Here is a 22,921-nt window from a genome sequence, read left to right on the forward strand (position 1 = left end):
TTCACACATTCGGATCCTGGGCGTGGACCTACGCACGGCTCATCAAGCCATGCTGTGGCGGCGTCCCACACATAAAAATAGAGGAAGAGGGGCACGGGTGTTAGCTCAGGGCTAATCTTCCTCAGCAAAAAGAGGAGATTGGCATCAGATGTTAGCTCAGGGCTAGTCTTCCTCACCAAAATAAATAAATCAATAAATAAAAGTAGAATATCATGTGTTCCAGCAATTCCACTCCTGGATATATACACAGAAGAACTGAAGGAAGGGACTCGAACAGATACTTCTACACCCATGTTCACAGCAGCATTATTCACAACAGCCAAAAGTTGGAAAGTGTCCACCAACAGATGAATGGATAAACACAATGTGGTCTATACACACAATGGAATAGTATTCAGCCTTAAAAAGGAAGGAAATTCTGACACACGCTGCAACATGCATGAACTTTGAGGACATTGTGCTAAGTGAAATAAGCCAGTCACAAAAGGACAGATACTGTATGATCCCACTCGTATGAGGTCCCTAGATAGTCAGATTCCTAGAGACAGAAAGTAGAATGGTGGCTGCCAGGGGCTGGGGGACAGAAGGAATGGGGAGTTAGTGTTTAATGGATATAGAATTTCAAAAAAGTTCTGGAGATGGATGGTGGTGGTTGCACAACATCGTGAATGTGCTTAATGCCACTGACCTGCATTCTTAAAAATGGTTAAAATGATAAATTTTATGTTATGTATATTTTACCATAATACAAAAAATCACAGCAAAAAAAAAAATGCAGTCCTCTCCTGGGTATTCCCAAGGCAAGCACTCAGAGCAGAGGCTGGCGTGACCCCTCCATGGGGCTGTGACTCCTGTTCAGTGGGTGTGCCCAGAGCAGTGGGGGCGAAGGTGGGAAGGCCGCACAGTGACTCTTATCACGCTGCTGCTGCCCTCCACCCATCCTGGGAACACTGTTCTCAAGACATAGAAGTGCCCCGTTTTCATTGGCTGTGGAGGAATTTGCTTACTGAAGAGTCCAAAGGCATCCTTAGCCCAGTCTGATTGGGACAGACTTGGTGCCAGAGAAGGAAGGTGCCAGAGCTGAGTGACCCACTGGGGGATCAGAAACTGGGTGGGGCTATAATGTAACACTATGAACAGGCCCCCCTGTGGGGCTTGTTCGACTTGCCCTCAAGGCTGCTCCCGATGCTGTTTCTAGAATATTCTGCCAAAGGCCAAATCCCTGGATGTAAATCAGTGCACCTTACTCATTCAGCAGTGGATACTTCCTAGCATCAGTAACAAGAAAGATAACTAACCCTCACTGACCTTTGCACACTGAGCCCCTATTATTATTTTATTTAATCCTCACTATATCCCCGTAAGGCCATATGCTATTATTACCCTCACTTTTCAGATGAGGAAACTGAGGGTCAGAGAGGCCCCCCCCCACTCCTCGCCATGGCCTGCTCTGTACTCCATGTCCCAGCTTCACAGAGCATCCTGACTGCGTCATTTCCTCTCCTGCTTCGAGGCCTTTGTGGAAGCAAAGGTGAGGCTGTTCCCTCTTCCTGGAATGCCCTTCCTCCCCTTCCTCTACTCAACAAAATTTTGCTCATCCAGCATATCCACTTCCAATATGCCCCCTCTGCGAGGCCTTCTTGATTATTTTATAGTGTAAGGAGTACTCCCTTCCTCAGGTCACCTAGACAGCATCCACTCCACTCTTACTGACCTCTTATTTGGAGCCTGGAAACGTGTTGGGCATTCTGCATTCATTAGCTTATTTACTCCTCACCTAAAGTCTCTGAAGCAGCATTATTTTACCTCTATTTTAAAAGTGAGAAAACTAGAGCACAGAGAGGTTAAGATATTTACCCAAGGTCACACAGATACTGAGAGTGGACCCAGGATTTAAACTCAGGCAGCATGATTCCAAAGTCCTCATTAGAGTATTTTTATTATTGTCATCTGTGTGTGTGTGTGAGCGTGTCTGTCAGTCTGTCTCCCACACCAGACCGTGAGCTTCTCTAGGGCGGTGTTGTGCTCATCTTGGGACCCAGGGCCTAGTTAGAACCTGACATACAAAAGGCCTTGATGAATATTTGCTGAATTAGTAACTGACTGACTCAAGGAGGAGATGCCAAAATACTATTTGTGAAGCGGGTCTAGATTAACTCAAGGCAGAATGAAGCTAAGTGTCCAAGTAGACGAGATGGGAAATAAATTCTACAGATGATCCCAAGGAGGAGAGAGACAGGTGTGGGATAGGAAGGCTTCCTGGAGGAGGCAGGTCCTAAAAGAAGGGTGGGAACCTACCAGGAAGAGAATGTGGAGGAAGGAATTTCAGCCTGGGCAAAAGCTAAGAGAATCCACAGACCCTACTCCGTCCAGCATATACTCATCTTGTGCCATCTGGGGTGGAAGGTTCCGGTAGGAAAGTGGTAAAATGAGTGCCCAGAATCATGTAGTGTGTTGTGTTTTGGGAGGAGTGGTCCTCAGTGTATTAAAATCCCCTGGGGAGTTGGCAAGAAAAATGCAGGCTCTGGGATTTCCTGGAGATTCACAGGTCTAGGGCCAGGGAATCTGCATTTTCCACAACTTCCAAGAGATTCTGACAAAGCTGTCTGCAGACTGCATTTAGAGAAACACCACTGTAGTGACCGGTGCTGTGGCCTCCTTGTCACCAGGCCTCCACTCCAGGAGCTGTCACCAGAGGCCCCTGGGGCCTGGGCGGGCTTAGAGGACCTGCCTGGTTTTAAAATGCCGCCATCTTAGCTTTCCTGTAACCTAGAGCTAGTAAATCATAGCACAAATACCCGCCAAGTCATAAATAACCTGCTTGCCCAGGGGTCGAGATAATACCCTGCTTGCCCAGGGGTGGAGATACAACATAGAATAAGGGTGATCGCACGGACACGCCCTAGCTATGGACTTGGGCACTCAAGGCCACCCCAGGGTACCCGCACCCATCGTGCCTTGCAAGCAGGGAGGGGGGAGAGGGGAGTGAAAAGATGGCGAGGCGGTGCCCAGGGAGCAGAGAGATGGAGGCTCGCAAGACGGTGGAGCTAGGCCAACTTCTGTCCATCATTTCTCTTTTGTACCCCCTAAAACAGGATGGGGCCAGGACCTGAGCACAGGGAGAAGCGGGCAGCCCATCTGAGGGCTGACTGAGAGCCAATGCGTCTTGCTCTGGGTATGCCAGAGCGCCCGGCACGCTCTCGCTTTCCCTCCTCTCAATACTGAACGGGTGACACAGCAACCTTGACTTGTAGCTCCTTATTACTCCAAAGATGATGTCCAAGTGCCTCACCTTGGCATTCAAGGCCTTTCACCACCCAGCCCCGGCCTCTCCCCAGCCTCTGATCCTTCCACACACACCAGTCAAATGCAGCAATTATTCCTGAGGACCTACTGTGTGCCAGGCACTGCTAGAGGCACTTGGGATAAAGAGCTGAGAGAGACAAGGTCCCTGCCCTTAGACAGCTCACATTCCAGTGGAGAGATGTGAGACAGAGCAGAAGACAACCGAACAAGCCTGATGAGTGGAGTTGTTGTAAGTGTTACGAAGGAATCCAACAGGCAACATGCCGGGGCGTGACTTCTCTAAGGCATGACTGAATTGAGACCTCAAAGATGAGAAGAAGCCAGTCCTGTGAAGATCTGGAGGAAGAAAGTTTCTTCCTCCAGAAGAAAGCATAGCAAGTGCAAAGGACCTGGGGCAGGAACAAGATTGCAGTGTTCAGAGAACAGAGTCAGCCCTGGTGGCTGGAGTGAGTGAAGGAGGGCAGGGCAGCAGGGGATGAGAGCAGAGGCTGACTGGGCCAGGTCTCCAGGGCTGGTTGGACAGGGAAAGATGTTGAGATTTTTTTCAAGTAGAAGAGAAAGTCACTGAAGGGTTTGTTTGTTTGTTTTTGGAGGAGGTTTAATGAGACATGATCAGATTTACATTTCTAAAAGACAACCCTGGCTGCTTCTGTTTGGAGAATAGATTGGAAGGACTTGGGGTGAAAGCAGGGAGGCATTTCTCAGAAGGTGAGAAATGACGAGGCTGGAAGAGGGGGGCACAGACGCTTCCCAACCAGCAGTGTCTTTCACACCCCCGTGCCTTTGCACGTGCTGTTCCCTCTTCCGACAATGCCATTCCCACCATGTCCATCTGAAAAATCCCCCCTGTGCTTCCATGGGCTGCTGTGGCAGCTACATACCATCCCCCCTCATGCCCCAACATGATCACTTGCCGCCCCTTCCCCTGGCCTCGTTTGTAAATTGATCTCCCTCTCGCCTCAGCCCTTATCGCACACCGCAGCACGGAAAAAACCCGGGCTTTGGAGTCGGACCACAGTTGGCCCAAGGCCCGGCTCAGCCACCCTGGCCGTGGGACACCTGAGACAGTGGCCCAAACACCCTCAGCCTCAGTTCCCTGGTCAGAGAATGGGCAGACGGTCACACCCACTGCAGACCTAAGATGAGGACTCCTGTGCGAGGGATTCGTGGAGGGAGCACTCCGGGAGACCAGGAAGGGAGGAGGCAGGACAGGGGCAGGCAGGAGGCATGCAGGGCGTGACCTTGGGCAGAGCACCCTCGGGCAGCAGGGAGCTGGGGGTAGGGCACGCCTCAGGGCTGCCTGGCCAGGAGGGGCGCCGGGCTTTCACCCTCTGGTCACCGCCCAAGGGCCCCGCAGCGAGGGCACGCCAACTCCCCGGCGTCTGGGGTTCCCTGCAGGTGCTGGCAGAGCAGGTCCAGGAGGGCGGCAGGTGCGGGCACTGGAATGACCGCAGGGGGCGTGGGGGTCGGAGCTGGGCCCGCCGCATCAGCCCCTGGTCCAGGCTCTGCAGGCATCGCCCTGCCCCAGGGGCGGGCGGGCGGCTAAGATGCGGCCACCTCACGGAGGAGACTCCGGGCTCCCGAGGACAGGACGGGCGCCCTCCGCTGTCCACGCAAGGACAGCACTGGGCGAGGAAGTGCCTGCCGTCACCAACGCCGGGTCATGAAGACACCGACCCGCCCCGGCGCCGGGGCGCCAGGTCAGACAGCCAGCGCTTCAGAGGGCCTCGCGGACTGCTCGCTGGACCCGGCAGGTCAGCAGCAGCACCCCCGCCTCACAGGGGAGCACCCCAAGCCCAGGGAGGGTCCAGGCGGACCTGAGCCCCGCGCCGTTCCCCTCCCGAGCCTGGACCCTGCGTCCCTCATCCCGCGCACCCGTCCCCTCGCGGGCAGCTGTCTGGGGGCATGAGCACATCTCCCCTTCTCTGAAGCCCCCTAGGGCCCGTGGCTGCCAGGACTTGATTCGTCCTTAACAGCAGAGCAGCTTCTGGGGTCCCCTTCCCCGCAAAGCAGAGCCCCTCTCCCCACCCCCACCTCTAGAGCAGTCGGGGTACTCACTCCCGAAGGCCAGGCTCCCTTCCTGAAAGATCTGTGTCCCACGACAACCGCGCGTCACCCAAGGGCGCCTCTGCAAGGCTCCTGGTCATGGGACTCGGCTTCCCGGCAGGCGAGACCGCCCCCTCCGCCTGGCATGACCCTGCGGGTGTTGCTGGGACTTAGGAATTAATCCTACTGCACCAACACTCTTTCGTGAGTCTCGGTCCTGGGTCTGTCGGCATATTTTTCATTTGCTTTTTCTCAGAGGTAAGAGAGATGATAACAGATCGTTGGAAACACAGGAGCAAAGGCATTTGATCCGCCGGGCGCTTTGCAAAGGGAAGGAAATGGAGAAGGCCCCCTTGGCCTAATCTGGGGAAGAAGAAAGAGTTCACAAATTTTAGTCGTCTTCCAGTCTCCCCCATCTCAGGAAGAGGCACGAGCAATTGCCCAGATGCCTAAACCAGAAACCCGGGGGGTCCTTGGGACACCCCATTCCCCAGTCACTACACCACCAAGTCCTGTCATTCCGAGTCCGAGTCGCTCTCACATCCAGCCACCCTCTCCATTCCTGTCACGGCCGCTGCCCTCACCCGGGACTCGAGCCCGGGCAACTGTGGCGGCTCCTCCCTGGGCTTCGCCATCCACCCCAGCCCTCCCCGTGCGGGAACTTGGGGTCTGCGTCACCTCATAACCCGCTCCCCAGCTCCCCTGCTTCAAACACCCATGAAACCTCCCTTTGCATCGAGGATGAAGAATAAATTCCATACAGGGCCTGCCAGGCCCAGGCCTGGCCCCACCCATCTCCCTCCTGGCTCTCAGAGTTCAGGCCACAGGCCCTTTGCACAGGCTGACCGCTGTGAGCCTGGCTAACTCCTCCCCACCCTGCAGGCCTTGGCTCAACATCACTTCTTCAGGGAAGCCTTCCCTGCCCAGGCTGCCCCGGCTGCACCTGTTATCCTCCCGCAGCTCCGTGCCTGGCGTGTGTGCATTTCTCAGCACAGACACAACTGTGCACACAGCTGTGTGAGTCCTTGATTCACGTCTGCCTCCCTGGGGCCAGGAAGGGACCTCACCAGGTCTCGCTCATCGTTGTCTCCCCAGCACATCCACGGTGCCCCGGCCGTAGCAGGCCCACAAAAACTACTGCCCGGACGAGCGCAGGACAGCAAAGGTGTGCGGGAACTTGGGGCTAAAACCACTTTGGGCTTACAGAGGACATGCCAAAGATTAATTTCTTCCTAAAATTTAGGGCCCACATCCCCTCCTGACAGCTTAAGCTCCTGAAGGAATGACAGGCCTGGTGTCACCTCTTGCCATGGGGTCCCACCCACCCCAGCCTGGGGACAGGCAGGTGTCAGAGCTGGCAGCAGAGAGAAATCAGTCACAGAAGGAAAAGTGATGGAGGGCTGCGGCCCGCACCCGCCCGGGGCAGGGCTAGCCTCTGTCTTCACTGTTGGGAAAACCGAGGGCTTCTTTAGCATGGAAAGAGCTCCCAAGAGCCTCCTGAAGGGCCCCACCACCCGATCCATAGAGACAGCGGGCAAAAGTCAGACACAGCTAAGGACTCTTGGCGTCAGAAAGCCGGTGGCAGAGCGGGGACAGAACCCAGCTCACTGCTAGAGCTTTCCTGCTGCACCCCGCGCCCTGGCTGCTCGGCAGGGGCCGCAGAGACACTTTCCTAGATGTGCCTGCAGGGTTTGGGGGGTCAGAGAGTCCCTCTCCCCTACCCCACAGCCCCATGCTGCTCCTAAAAGTGGAGACTGGGCGGCAAGTGAGAGACAATGGGGAGGAGGGGAAGCAACTCTTCCGATGGGGGTGAACACACACACACCGCTGCCTTGTGCCCCATGCTGGACATGCGCCCTCGCTCCTCTGATCCCAGAGCCCTCTCTCTCCTTCCCCGCGACACTGTCCCCTTGCTCCCTGGAGCCCTGGTGCTGGTCTGCGTGGAGCGGCACGGTAACCAGTGCCCTGCCCCTCCTCCTCGCCAAACCACCCTGAGCTCGCCAATCCCCGCCTCTTGCAGGAAGCCCCCCAGGCCACTGCTGGTGGTGCCCGGCTCTCTCCGCCTCGGTCTCCGTGGCCTCTTGTTGTTCACTAGCAACTTCCATGTGCACATCTGTCCCTCAGACGAGGAGCTCTGGGCAGATCCGACGGCCTCCCCTGTCCACTCAGCACCCTACAAGACGCCTCGGTAGAAGCCCAGAGGAGTGAATGGATGCATGGAGAAGCCTCCGCTCCCGGGGGAGCCCCCGGCCATCCCTCTCCCACCCTCCTCCCGGTTCCGAGGCCCCTGCGTGTGCTCCCTGGAGAGGAGCCCGCGTGTGATCACGGGGCACGGGCCCCCACCCCAGACCAGCTCTGCTTTGGAGCCCAGTGGGTACTGCTGGTGGAGGGGACAGTCTCTCGCCCCTTCAGGAACACGGAGTTCTGCCCACACCACTCTCCCAGCTTTAAAGTTCCACCACCTGATGCTTTCCAGGCTTCCCACTTCAGTGGGGTTACCAGGCAACTGGGACTATTTTCCCCCGCTTTAGACTCCTGTGAGGATCCAGCCAGGGTTTCCACCGTCACGGGAGCTCCAGCAAGACAGAGCCCTGGAGACCCAGGAGACCCCGCTGTGCATCCATGAGCAGACCCCTTCCCCTCCTGGCCTCAGTTCCCCCATCTGGAAAATGAAGGGACTAGGCAGGACCATCTCAGAGGTGGTCCCTGCTGACACCTACTCTTTGCTGGCCACTGTCCAGAAGTCCCCCAGTGGCCAGAGCAGTTAGATGTTCTCCCCATTTTACAGACGAGGAAACTGAGGCAGAGGCAGTCACTGGCTCAAGGTCACCCCGCTGGTCAGGGGTGGGGGAACTGCAGTCTGGGCCTCTCTAATTCAGGCTGTCCGTGCTCTCAGACACACAACACGATGTCCTCGGGTGATTCCGACATTTCTGGGGACCGGGGGGCCCAGACGGGTTCCTGAGGCCAACATTTCTCAGTGTGAATTCCGTCTGGATCTTCACGAAGAGCCCCTGAGCCCAGCGGGCCCCCTTCCCTGAGGACCCCATTCTACAGATGCGGGATGAGGTCGGGAGAGCAAGGCCCCTGGCCCAGCTCCCGCGTGCCCCAGTCACACCCGAATCCTGGGACCCCAGACCCAGGAAGAACGAGGCAGAGAGACAGGCGGACGCGACCGGTGCCCAAAACCCTCATCAGCTGGGGACCCTCTCCGGTCCTCCGGGTGAATTCCAAGCTCCCTTCCTCACTCTGCACAGTCCACAACCGAGACAACCTGATCAGAGGGAGGGAAGCTGGGAGTGATCTCTTTTCAAAGTCAGGGCTGCTGTTTCACTTCTAAAAAGAAAGAGGCGAACTAGAAGTGTGGGGTGGGCGGGGCGGGCGCGCGCTGGCTTCCGCCTCCTGTGCACGTGACCTTGGGCGGGAGCGCCTGTAAGGGGAGGGTGACGAGGGCGCTCACGTAGCTCACTAGTGCCGCACACTTCAGGGTCGACTCCATGCTCCCCGTGACACCCTTGAACTACAGGTCTCACTGTTATCACCATTGGGTGGAAGTTCAGAGAGGTTCAGTGACTTGGCTGTGATCACACAGCTTGAGACTTGCAGCGCTGGGATTCAGACCTAGACTGCTCTCACTTCTGATCCATGCCCTACCTGCCACATGCTTCAGAAGTCAAATTCTACGGCTCTACCAAGATTATCGATACTAACAAGGATATTAATGATAATATTGAGCAAGTAAATCACAGACTGTGTACCAGATCACTTTAAATTGACCCCCGTGCCTCCAAGCATGCCCCTGCCTCAGGGCCTTTGCACTGGCTGTTCCCATTCCTGGAAGGCTCTTTCCCATGTATCCTCGTGGCTCGCTTCCTCACCTCCTTCAAGTCTTCCCGATATTTAAAATTGCAGCCCCTTCTCCACTCCGAACTCCTGATCCCTCTGTCCTGTTTTATTTTTTATGCATGGCACTTGTCACCACATAAAACACTCAGAGTATTCTGTTTGCTGTCTGTTTCCACGAGAATCTCCCCTGGCTCGGGGCGGGCTCCCCATCCGCTCGCTTCCTGCTGCATCCGCAGCCCCGAGCACAGAGAGGGTGCACCCAGTGGGCAGCACACAGCAGGCGCTCAGTGGATCCTGCTGGACTGTGACTGCTCACAGCAACTGAGGAGACAGGTCCTGCTTTACCCCGTGCACAAACGAGACCTCGGAGACCCTGTCCCGGTCACACTGCCTGTACACGCTAAATTCAGCCCCAGGAAACAAACCCCGAACACCCGAGAGACCGAGACTGTCACGGGGGAGGGGGCCCTTTGAGGAGCCGGGGGAGCCTGTGGAAGCCAGGGTCCTCAGGACCAGGGTGTGCGGCTGTCTGCCAAATGCTTGTTTCTTCTTGTCCAAAAGAGGACTCAGCCCGGGACCCCAGGCCGGACGCTGATGGTGCCTCGAACCCAGGGCCACATCTGTGGGGTGCCAGCACGGAGAAGCTGTGGGATTTTCCTGAGCAGGGCAGGGCGAGGGGACAGCCTGTGGGGGACCTCCTCCACCCCACCCAGCAGGTCCCAGAGCCCCTTCTGGCCTGCAGCCCACCCCCTTGCTTATTCTGCCTCTAGAGGGCGCCCCCCCCCCCGCCGGTCCCCTCCCCTCCCTGAGGCCTGTGTCCTGGGCTCACCTGCAGCCCTCTAGACTGTGCACCCTAACTTCGGCTTGTGTCAGTCACCGGGGAGTTACAAACGAGGGCTGGGCCCTCCCCCAGGTCCCTGAGCTGGGCGGGTCTGGGAGCCCGTATTTTGGGCCAGTTCCCGGGCAGTGTTATGTGAGTGACCCACAGACCCCCTGAACAAGAGCTCCCTCGGGACTGTGCCTCGAAACCTCGGCCTGGGAGCATGCGCCTCTGTGCCCTGGAGACGAGTCCTCATTTCACGACCAGAATCTAACCCCCTGAGAGACAGGGATGCAGTCACACTTGATCCTCTGACTCTAACTCTGACACACAGTAGGTGCTCAATAAAGTCTTGAGGGTCAGCTGAGGTCGGCCCAGCTGGGAGGGATGACTAACTCACAAGGTAAAAGACTTGAGAGCCAAAATTATCCCAACAGGTAGGAACCCTGGGCCAGACGGAGAGAGCATGACATTCAAGGATAGACGAAAGGCAGGCATCCAGACTCAGAAAATTAAGTACAAATCAGTGGAGGAATTTGCTTGGCAGCTGTTTATGAGAGAAAGATTTGAGAGGCATATTTAACAGGGTCAATATGAGTTAACAGCGTGACGTGGTTGCTTAAAATAAAAAAGCCAAACCAAAATTAGGTTGCATTAAAAGAGGTAGAGCATCTAATCGAGGGAGGTGATAGTGCTCCTCTTTTCCGACTAGGCCAACCTCAGCTGGAGTGTGATATTCAACTCCCCTGAAGAGGGATATTGATAGGCAGTTATCACTCTGAAGATAAAGACTGAGATGGGGGTTTGGGGGTGCAGGAGAAGACATCTGAAAATCATTTTACCAAAGAACAAAGTAAAAATAACAAAACAGGGAAGTTTAGCCAGGAGAAGGTAAGTCTCAATACTACTTTTTAAATATCTGAAGGACTCGTGTGGAGAGGGCCGGGATCTTCCTCAGCTCCTCCAGAGAGCAGAAATAGGATTGGTGAGGAGAAGCTGAAGCAAGGAAGAATTACTCTAATACGGGAAGTGAATACAGAACAGTTAGCGCTTTCCCACAACGGAGCCGACGCCCCGGAGGCAGTGACCCCCGTCACCACAGGCATCCAAGCAGAGCCGGCGGCCTTGATGCAGGGAGGCTGTAGAGGGTTTCCTGCACCCGGTGGGAAGGCACGTGGACGCCCTCTAAGGTCCCTCTGACCCGGAGATCCCAGAACGTGTGAGGTTCCGACGTGGTCGTCTCGCATCTGAAGAGAGGTACCCTCTGGCAGCAGGTGACCAGCAGGCTGGCCTGAAGCACGCCGCCCTGGAGAGACCCTAAGATGTCGGGATCCCTCTGTCGTCCCAGTGAGCCGCGCGCCTGGCGGAAAGCGCAGACGGGACGCAGGCCGGCGGTCAAGGGGACGGTGTGGGGAGGAGACGAGGGCAGAAAGCCAGGAGTCCAGAGAGGGGCTTCAGTTCAGCTACTGACTTGCTGTGTGGTTTGGGGCCCTCTCTGTGCCTCAGTTTCCAAAAACTACAGTGAGCAAGTGTGGGCTAGGCCAACACGTCTCAAACTTCCATGGTCACGCGGATCACCTGGGCATCTTGCTGAGGCGCAGACTGTGACTCCGGAGGTCTGGGACCCACCCCGTCTGAGCCCTGAAACGCCGAGTCCCGGGAAGCCCGGCTGCGAGTGTGCGTTTCCGGGCCGTCCCCAGGCGACGCCAGTGCTGCTGCCCGGGGGCCTGCACCGGGAGCAGCGAGGGTCCAGGCCCCTGTTAGTTTGGACGGCCTGAGATTCCAGAATCCCTGCTCCCTCCTCCCCAGAGCAAAGGAGGAGCTGGGAGTGAGTGCCCCTGTGACTTACAAACGTCCCTTCTTCAAACTAGGAAACTGGCGGGAAGCTCCAGAGCCCCCTGGCGTGGGGTGAGGTGGTGAACACACTCGCCACTTAGCTAAGAAAAGACCTAAGGACCCTTGTGGCCTTGAAGGAGCCCCTTCCCGCAGTCCCCATGCCGCGTGACTCCCCTGAATCCGGAGTAGCGGGGAGAGCCGCGGGCGCTGGGGCCCCTGCACTGGGCAGGGCCGAGTCACGCTGCACTATTTGTGCAGCATCTGCACGTGCCGGCAGAGAGCCGCAGAGCAAACGCAGGATGATTTTACGCCACGAGACAGCCCGGCCAGCACGCAACGAGGCGCCCGGGGCCTGCCACCCTTCAGTGACCCCTCCAGATCACAAGCCCCACTGGTTAAATCACACACGCGGGTTTTTGCTGAGAACCGGGGACAAACAAGACGCTGAAAACCCACGTCAACCCGGCCTCCCCACCTCCTGGGGCTCCAGCGCCCACCCCGTGAGCAGAGTGTGGACAAACCCACGGTCCAGCAGAGGCCTCGGAGTCTGTCCACACGGCTGGCCGTGGACGGAGCACACCTGATTTCTGGCTCCCGGCTCGAGGACTCGGAGGAAGAGAAAGGCTCCGGGAGAGGGTCAGCGGGGGGCTCCGTCTGGTTAGCGGCCCAGGTGTCTCCCAGTCCCCGCGCTTTCTAGGCTTCCCGGCCCAGCGGCCCGCGTCAAGAAAGCAACCGTGCATTTGGCACAGGCGGTTCGGATCCATCATTATTCGCGCCCTCCCGTCACTTGCAGCGGCACCCCTGGCGCGGCAGCACAGTCGCTCAATCACAAAGGTTTGCGGGTGACTGGCCAGCGAGCGACGACGCGACCGGGGTGTGCGGAACAGGATTACTAGGGCCATAGATTTTTATTAAAGGTCACTCACAGATCTACAGAAAGCGCTGTAAAACGACCCTCGTTTTTATTAGCACCATGCTACTCCTTGCAGAAAGCGCCCGGCTGAAGCAGAGCCAGAGGACTTTTCCAACGACAGAGGGGCTTTGATTCCCGCTCTTCCGGCCCCCGGGGGTCAGCTGCAACCCCAGGGCTCCCAGCCCAGGGCCGGGGCGCCCCGGCATCCTGCAGAGAAGCCTGGAGGTGGGGAAGGCCGGGCTGCGCAGAGCTGGCCCAGGGCAGCTCCTGCCTCTGCCACGGGCCAGACGCTGACCTGGGCCAGACGTCTCTCCCCTCGGAGCCTCGGGTCCCTCCTCTGACAGACAGGGGCTGCCACGTCCACTCTTAGGAAGGCCGAGAGGGTTAAGACGTGTCGTGATGGCCGATGTGACCGAGCCAGACAGCGCAGGGCTCCTTCAACTCCAGCACCACGGCCTTCATTTCCCACGCACAGGTCAGCTGCCTGAACAGACCTGGTTTACCAAACGCTGAGGGCAGGCCTGGAACCCCGCCCTGGAAAGGGGTGACCTCACATTCAGGCTGGAACACCTGCCCTGGTGCCCCCAAGGGGGTGTGGCCAGGAGCTCAGGAGCCCTCAGGCTCCTCACATCAATGTCTAACCTCAACATGCTTTTCTTCAAAAGAAGAAGAAAGGCCTTTGGAGACGGAGAAAGACTGGACGAGAACATCCACAAGTGCTGGCGTCAGGCTGGGGTTCAAGCGCTCTCTGCCCTGTCATTTCCCCAGACTTTGTGTAACGAGAGAGGTGATCGTAGAAAAAAGAGGGGAGCATAGGCCTCGGGGGCAGGCCAACCCAGGTTCAAGTCCCAGCTTTCCTTTCCTTGTGGGGAGACCTTGGACAAACTGCAAAACCTCTCTGAGTCATGGGTTCCTGATATACACAAGGGGGTAAGACCACGTGCCTCATGGATTACATGCAAGTGTGGAAGCCATTTGGGGGGCCTTTCCAGCATCCTCTCCCTCCTCCCTTTATCGAATCTACCCTCTACCCGTTGGTCCCGGCATCCATCTAATGCTCAGGAGGGGAGAATGTGTCTGAAAATTAGGCCAAACCAGAAGAAGCAGAGCAGAGAAACACGGAAAGAAGATGGTTCACATCTTTTAGGTCCTGGATCAAGCCTGACCTGAAACTGGATGGAGATCCCTGAATTGTTCAGACATGTGGACCAATAAATATCCACTTCAGTTATTTGGTTGGATTTTTATTACTTATAAAGACCTAACTGACTCATGAGATTATCTATTATGCATATTAAATGCCTAATAGGCAAGGGACATACAGCCATAACTTTAGTAGTTTTTTTTAAGAGGTAATAGTATTTTTTTATTTCCCCAATTTTTATTTTGAAAAATTTCAATCCTATGGAAGATTTGCAAGAATAGTTCAATGCATGTTCAGCTACTCTGCACTTACATGCACCAATTGTTAAAATTTTTCCCTCTTCGTGCTGTTTCCCTCCCTATCTGCCTCCCTGTCCCCTTTCCTGAGATGTCAGCCCATTTCAATCCTGAGTACCTGAGCAGGCCTCTCCTAAGCACCGAGACACCCTCCCACACAACCCCAGCTCCGCACCCCACCCAGTATACGGGCTGTATCGTCTCCTCCACGTCCGTGTTCAGACTCCCTCAGCTGTCCCCGTGTCCTCACAACTACTCTTTCCACCCAGGATCACGCGTTACGTTCAGTCGTCACGTCACTTTAGTCTCCTCTAATTTAGAACAGATCGCCGGACTTTCTCTTTCTCGCAAGTTCGATATTTGGGGGAAGTCCCTTCCTTTGGATGCCTCTTACTGTGTCTCATGACTAGATTCACAGGAAACACTCTGGGCAGGAACACCACAGGTGATGTGGAGGACAGAGGACTCAGTTGCTGTAAACATTTTATCCAAGTCACACAGGCGCAGAGAAAAGTGACCAGGTACTGCCCTCTCACAAACTCCACACCCATGTGTCCAGCGCCTGGGTCAAAGCACGGACATGACCAGCCTCCCAGAAGCGCCTTCAGGCCCGTCCTGGTCCCCCTGAGTTCTGTCATCACAGATGAGCTGCTGCCTGTTCTGGATCTTCCCATGGACGGGGTCACTCAGCAGGTTCCCTCCGGGCTCTGCCTTCTTTCCCCCATCGCCTTTGTGAGATTCGGGTGTGCTGTTACACACATCTGTGGTCACCGCGTTGATGGTGATTGACTACTTTCATAGGAATAAACAATAAACATACGTTTTCAGCCACAAGAACAAATTGGAGGGTCTGGCGCTGTCCCTCTATGCCGGCCTGGCCTGCCACTCACCAGCCACCTCCTTGCTCACAAGTTGAGCAGCAGATACCACCAGGGGTCCAGGCACAGCCCAGGATACCTGATGATCTGCCCTGGCCTACTCTCACTCACACAACTTGACCCAACTCAAATCTTGGCCTTGACCCCAAGCTGGGCCACCCATTCCATCAGCCTCTGGATTTGCTGTTCAGAACTGCAAGGCCCTGGTGATTTGCCTGCCTCCCTCTTCGTCGTCTAGCACCTCACCTGGTGCGCTCCAGCCACACTGGCCTCCCTTTAGTTCCCACCTCAGGGCCTTTGCACATGCTGAGGTCTCTGCCTGGAAGGCCATTCCCCACTCTTTCCCTGGTGATCACGCACTAACCCTTCAGGCCTTGACGTAAATGCCAGGTCCTCAGAGAGGTCTTCCCTGATGACACAGTGAACGTGGTTCCCGGTTACTCTCTCCCACAGCAGCGCAGACTTCCCCTTCATAACCCTGAGCACAATCTGCCACGCTGTTTCTGTGAACTGATCTATTTTCCATCCGTTTCTTCCACTAGTTCCATGGGGACAGAGATGGTGTGTGTTTGTTTTTACGGACCATGGGACACTTAGCGCAGGATGTGGCACTTTCTAAGTTCAATGAAGAAGGAAGAAAAGAAGGAGAGAGGTAAAGGAGGAGGGAGGGAAGGAGGGGGAGAGGAGGAGGGAAGCAGGCCCTGGTCTCTGGATCCCGGTTTCTCCCCGGACCTCAGCCGGCTCCCCTTGTGGGTCCCAGCCACTTCTGCTGCCAGGGGTGGGGTGCCACATAGCGCCGGGGAGCCCTTGGCCACCCCCAGTGGTCTAGCCTCAGACCCTCCGTGAGAGACAACGGCAGACGGCTGATGGGAGCAGCTGCCACACCCACAGGAACACCATCGCCCTCCCAGCGGGAGCAGCCCCTCGCTCACCTTCAGGCAGCGAGTTTAAACACTGACCCCTGTGTGGCGGGGTGGGGTCGAGGGGGACGGAACCAGTGAGGAGTAAACAGGTGGCAAAGAGTCTCGGGAGGTCGATCTGACCCCACGTGCCTGGCACTCAGTGGGAGGGCCACGGGGATTTCTCCAAGGAACTCAATGGTCTTTGGCCCGTGGAGCCCCTTCTAGAAAGCCATTCCACAGAGAGAAAAGTAAGGGTGTGACCTCGCTGCAAGGCAGTTGCCTACAGTGTTATTTGTAATAGTTAAAGAATAAAAATATATCTAGGTCCACAATAAAAGATTGCTTAAATACATTACGTGGAAGGTGATTGGGCCATTTTAACTTATGTCGTGGATGAAAATTTATTGGCCAGGAAAGATATGTGATGTGAAGAAAGGTTATAAGATGGTATATTAAATATGATCCTACGTTTTATCAAAACAATGCTAATGGGTAACAATCACCTAAAACTGACTGTGCGCCAGGCCCACGAACTAACCCACTTACTCCTCCCGCAGCTCCACGAGGCCCCAAGCAGAGGACCCAGCTTAGCCTGGTCTGGGCTCTGCCCCGGGGAAACGGTGAGATAATAAATGTGTGCTGTTTTAAGCTATTAAGTTTGTGATAATCTGTTATGCAGCAATAGAGAACCAATACACCACGTCACAGGAATGTTAATAATGCACGTGCCATTTCTCTCTCTCTTTCTCTCTCCCTCTCTCTCTCTCTCTCTCTCACACACACACACACACACACACACACACACACACGGGGTCTATGCTTAACTACGTATCCGATTCCCTTTCCCCTCTTCTAAAGGTCAGAGACTCAGGGCATCTCTAGGGAGGTCTGTCAGCACTGCTCTCCCATTAAACCTACCACCCCAGCCGGGGACCCCTGAACAGGCCTGAAGGAGCTGGCAGGGGACCCTCTGCAGGGGAGGCCACCATCACCTGGTCACCCCTCATCACGGCTATCTGAGGCGTTCCTGGTGGATGCTGGGTAACCAACAACTTACTTCATAAAAGCAGATAGTCTTTTTGGCTTCCAGCTCCTGTCCAATTTGGGGGATAATCAGGAGGGGACACGGCTGAAACTCTGGCCATCTGCGCGGGGAAATGTGTGCAGTTATGTCCACTGCAGCTCTGTCGTCGGGAAACAGCAGGAGAACAGACAAACTGTCACGCGGCCACGCAGTGGAACACTCCACAGCAGCAACAGATGAACCAGAGCCTCATGTATCGATGTGAATACATCCGCACAAAATAGCGAGTTGCAGAAAGATACGTACAGTATGATGCTATTTAAGTAAAGTTTAAAAACATGCATTCGTTCTGAAAGTATAAAATGGGGACGATAAACCTCAAACTCGGGATTGTGGTACCTCCAGGGTGGTGGGGGAAAGGGGTGTGGGATAAGCAAGCAGGAGGGTTCCACTATATTGATAATGCTTTATTTCTTAAGCTGGCAGCGAGTGCACAGTGCAAGAATGTTAGTAGCACGTCAGCTCCATGAGGGAGCTTTGGTTTGTTCGTTGCTGCAGCCCCCACACCTAGAAAAGTGCCTGACACACAGGAGGTGTGCAATAAACATGAGTTGAATGAATGAACAGTGTTGGTTACACTGTCCTCTGTTGGATCCTGACATGCATCTTACAAAGAAAACCTTGAAGGTCCCCTGGCACCACCGACATCCCGTCTCCAGCCACCAACTTGCTCTGTGGCCCTGGAGGAGATCACTGCCCCTCCCAGGGCCTCTGCTTTGCCGTCTGTAAGATGGAGCGCTGCATGGCTGGCCTCAGTTTCCTCCTGCTGCAGGACTGAGTCTGCGGTCTCTGAGGATTCCGGAGGCCCAGGTGAGTGGCAGGTCGGGTTAAGGGGGTCGTCACAGACAGTGCAGCTAGCTGTCCCTGTGGGACTTCCCCTTTCACTGAGCCTTCAAGTTACCCTCATTCCTTGCAGGGCTGGGGCCAGACTTTGCCGGGCTGCGTAGCCGTGAGCCCCAGTTCTGCCCTTGTTGGCGACGTGACTGTAGACAGACTGTCCGCCTTTTGATGCCTCAGTGTTCTCATCCAGAAAGCGAGCACCATAATCCACTGTCAGCCCTCCACTCAGAGGCTATGACCAGGGTGACAGCCCTTTCAGGTCTCACTCTGTGCCCCCAAAACGCAAGGACCAGGGCGAGGATGCTAATCCCCCCTCACTGATTTGCAGAAACTGGTTTTCACATATTCTTCCTCAACAGAGCTCCTTGGAACATACAGCGTCCTAGAGAGCAGAGCTGCTCCCAGGACTCGTCCCCGGCTGGGCCCCTGCAGGTGCGATCTCCCAGTCGGCAGACCCCTAGGGCCCCAGCCCTCCCTGAGCGGCCACATTCCCAGGCTGGGTGCCACACTGGGGGACCCAAGGACCAGCCCCAGGTCACTTGTCCCTACAACCAACCTGATTGCAGTCTCTCCGCTGCGTGCAGGGCGCCTCCCCACTTCCAAGATGCCAGCCCACGCCGTGCATCCCCCCTAACCCTCACAAGAAGGTGGGGCAGGCACGCGGCTCCCTATTTCCCACACGGGGGATTCGCGTGCAGAGGGTGAAGCCACCTCCCTCACTCACGCTTGTGTCCACACATTCATGGGGCACCTGCTGGGCACAGGCGCTGCTTGGTCCTCAAGACATAGACACCAAGAACAGCCTCACTGACAACCAGTGGCATTTTTGCAGCCCCTGCCACCTGGCAACGATTATTAGGTACCTACCATATTCGGACAACTAACTCACGTAATCTTTCCAACCACACTCTGAGAGACAGGGACTGTTTTTATACTCATTTAACAGGGGGGGAAACTGAGGCTTATCAAAGTTAGGGAATTTGCCCAAAGGCATCCTGCTAATAAATGGAGAAAGCAGGATTTAAACACACAGTCTGGCTCTAAAGCCTGTGAACCTAACTATTCTCCTAATCTGTCCCTGCCTTTGAGAGTCTGCAGTTTGGTACAGAGAACTTACGACCTCCAAGCACACAGCAGTTGGTCAGAAAGTACTTGTTACATAAATGGATGATTGGCAGTGTAGGGTCATCCGAGATGCCTGAGGCAGTCAGGGAAGGCTTCCCTGAGGAGGAGGCACTGGAGCTAGGTCATGAGGGATGACTAGGAGTTTACCAGGACTCCACACCCAGCTTTCCTGTTCTTTCAACAAGCTACGATGATTCCACAATGATGAGAGACTGATGGAAGGGGATCTCAAGGGTATGGGGTATCCATCCAGACCTTACAAAGGTCCTCCATGAAGGACTTTCCATCTGCCTCCACCACCAGGTCTGAAATCCTCTTCATCCTACATGTGACAGCAAGTTCAGGGCACCGAGTCCCATTTAAATGCATGTGTTACCTTGGAAAGTAGGGAAGGCCCCAAGATTAAAACCTAAGACAGGAAGTATGAATTAGAGAGGTGCAGAATCAGATACTGGCCAGGAACATGGGCTTTGGAGCAGACAGACTTGGGTTCAAATCCTAGCTCCCCCGTTAACTGGCTGTGTGACCTTGGGTAAGTTACTTAACTTCTCTGCGCCTCAGTTTCTTGGCCTGTAAAATGAAGATAACGACAGTACCTACCTTGTAGTGCTGTGGTGGCTACTAAATAAGTCAGTAGATGTCAAGTGTTTACAAAGCACCATGGGAAATGCTTAGTAAGTACAGCCTACCATTTAAATTAATCTTCTAAACCTAGGAGCTTAATGGGCAGACAGAGCAGCGGTATGAAGGTCCATGAAGAAGACAGACCTGGGGAGGCGTCCCATGGACGCTGAGTATGAGGACTTCCAACCAGGGCAGAAGCAGGGCCAGGTGGGGGTTTTAGGTGAATGAATTGGAGAGAAACACAACAAATTCCAGAACCCTCTGTACCTAGGCCAGGCCTGGCCCAGAGCAGGCACTGAGAGACCATTCATCACAGAAGGACCCAGGGCAGAAATGCCTCACGGGTCAGTTTGTGATCCCCCTGGCTTCCGATAGGACAACCACAGGGTACCTGGCAGGAAGCTGCTTTGCAACTGGAACGAGACCCAGAATAAGACACTGACCCATTCTTTGTATGTGCACAGTTCTGTAAAGTGCTGTGCACACATCAGCCCTCTCCATGGAATCTAATATGCTAAAAGATGGGGCACAAAATGAATGTGGTTACTAATAATGATCCTACATACGTCCGTTGACTCTTTACTGTGTGCACTTCACCTCCATTATCTCGTTTGACCTTCACCACGCCCCTGCCAGATAGGTACTGCTATTAGGTCCATTTTACAGATGATAAAACTGAGGCTCAGAGAAGCTGAACCACTAAGGGGTAGTCCTGGGATTAGAACCCATGTTCTCGTGGCTTTAGGGCCTGTGCTCTTAACCACGCTCTGTAATCCCTAGGAGGAGTCCGAGAAAGAGGCTCGGGGGTATGTGAGAGGAGAGACTGCTCCTGAATTATGGTAGTGGAAAACCTCCTCGAGAGCTGGGAAGGTGGGAATGGGCATCACTGTTGGTTAAAGATGAGTTTTGCTGACTTCGTGGCTCTGCCCATTTCTTCATGTGGAATAGGGGCTGGCGGGAGAGTGGTGATCACTTAATATGAACTTCAACCTCAAGACTCTCTGCCCATTAAAGCAGTCTCCAGAGAAGCATCAGACTTGTTCCTTCTAGGCTGCTGCTGAGAACACCTCTACCAACACCCCTTTCAAGGTTGGTGGTGAACCATCCAAGAATCCTTACTTTATTTCATAAATCTTTATTTCTCATTTTTACCTTGGCACTCAATTTATAATCTTTATTAGACTGTCCAACTGGCATTTTGCCCTTTTCAGAAACCCATCTGCCCTTGCGGTGAGCATCTACTGTCTGCTGAGCCCCAATCTCCATCAGAGAGTGGGCCCTTCCCCATCCCAGGGGCTTGAGTAAAGCTGTCAATCATTGTGCCTCCCCTGGCCAATCACAGCAGCCCACGCCTCTGTCCACAGTGATTGGTCTACGGGAAGGGCACGTGACCTAAGCTAGACCAATCCCAGTCCTTCCATGAGATTTGCTGTACGGCTAGGAGGAGAAGATTGTTCTTTGTCTAAGTCTGTGAACTGAGTGTAAGAACCATGTCAGCCCAGAACTACTGGCGGCTCTCTGATCTACCACGAGGAAAGAACATCTGAGAATGAAACCAACACTGAAAGTGGGGCTGAGAGGAGAGGAAAACCAAGCTCCCGTGACATGACTTGAGCCTCTGGATTCATCGTAGCTTGTTGAATCAGCTGTTGAATTTTTTAAGCAAAAAATTCATTGTCTGCTTAGACTAGTTTGTGTTGTGATTCAGCCACCAGCAACTGAAAAAGTTCTACTAAATACCACGCTCCAAGGATTCATCAATTAATTGCCTCGTTCACCAATGATCTATTTAGTACCTACTCTGGGCCTGGCACTGATATGCTATCAGCCTAAATGGAAATTAGGATGCAGATTTATCATCGTCAGGATGTTTGGGACAACAGGACCCAGGCTCTGAAGACAACTTCTAAAGAGAAGTGTCCAAAATGTCTGGGTCCAGTCCAGCTCTTAGGAGCAAGTCTGGAGCAATGAGGATCACAGCAGTGACCACCAGAGGGATCACATTAGCAGTGAAGGCTAACCGAGTGTATGGCAGCAAGTTCCAACAGCGATCATGGTCAACTGGCAAAATCAAGACAACGGCTGAGTTTCCACTGTTGTCAGTTCATCATGGAAGACTGTTGATCACGATGGGGGTTCAGGTCAGAGGGGACAGGGGAAAGGAAGCTAAGCCCGAGAGATCATAAAGGTTCACACTTTTGAAGGAATTCACCAGAAGCTAAACTGAGCTATAGAATCACTCAACACCAGGTGACAGACTCTCTAAATCCAGATAACCCATGATGTTCCGCTTCTCTGAGGTTCCTCTCCTAGAGCTCATTTCCTCACCTGTAAAATGGGTGTATCAATTCCCTACTGTCTAATCCCCAGGCTTGCTGACAGGCTCGAATGAGGCGCATTGCAAATGGCAAGGCCCACGGCTTGTTTTCCACTGGAAGCAGGTATCCGATTGAAGGAATAAAATCCATACTCTCGAGTCAAACCAATAATTGTGCTTGCTGGGACCAGATGGATCATGAAGAGGCACAGAACAAAACAGATTATCTTCAAGAAGGCAGCTGAGCAAGCAGAGTGAAACTGTGGGTTTTGTAGAAATGACTCTGAGAGCAAGCACTGCCGTGAGGCCCGCACAGACTCTAGCTGAGGTGTCTCCACTTCACTGTGAGATTACCAGCCTCAGCTAAAGGTCTCCTCACCCGCCTGAGAGACAGAGGGAGTGTGTGTGTGTGTGTGACCACACTCACCTCCGTGCGAGCCAAACACAGCTGGCAGAGACGATGAGTAGGGTTTACATCCAGCCCACTGTCTGCTTGCCCGACAGTGTGCCGTGGGGCTGCTCCTGCCCACAGGGAGTGCCTTCTCCTCATGTGCACAAAGGCGCCCTACAGTCTAGTGGCGGGCGTGTGCATGCACAACCACACACGAGCACATGCACGCATGATGGCAGTAGGGACCTGTGTGTAAACCTGCACGATGGACAGGTCCTTGGCAACCAGAATTCCAGCTCCATTACTCACTGGTCTGTCCGTTAAGCCCCAACTCAAAGGCTTCCCGTTGCTCAAACTAAATTTCATTTTATATGACATCTGGACATTTTAGCTCAAGATACCTACTGACAATGTTCAATTAAATGGATCCATTTGGATCAGGAGTGAATTGTTTTTTTGTTTTTGTTTTTGTTTTGTTTTGTGAGGAAGATCAGCCCTGAGCTAACATCTGTTGCCAATCCTCCTCTTTTTGCTGAGGAAGACTGGCCCTGGG

Source organism: Ceratotherium simum, chromosome 5 (genome assembly GCF_057802395.1).
Source record: "Ceratotherium simum simum isolate JZ-2026a chromosome 5, ASM5780239v1, whole genome shotgun sequence".
Lineage (NCBI taxonomy): Eukaryota > Metazoa > Chordata > Mammalia > Perissodactyla > Rhinocerotidae > Ceratotherium > Ceratotherium simum.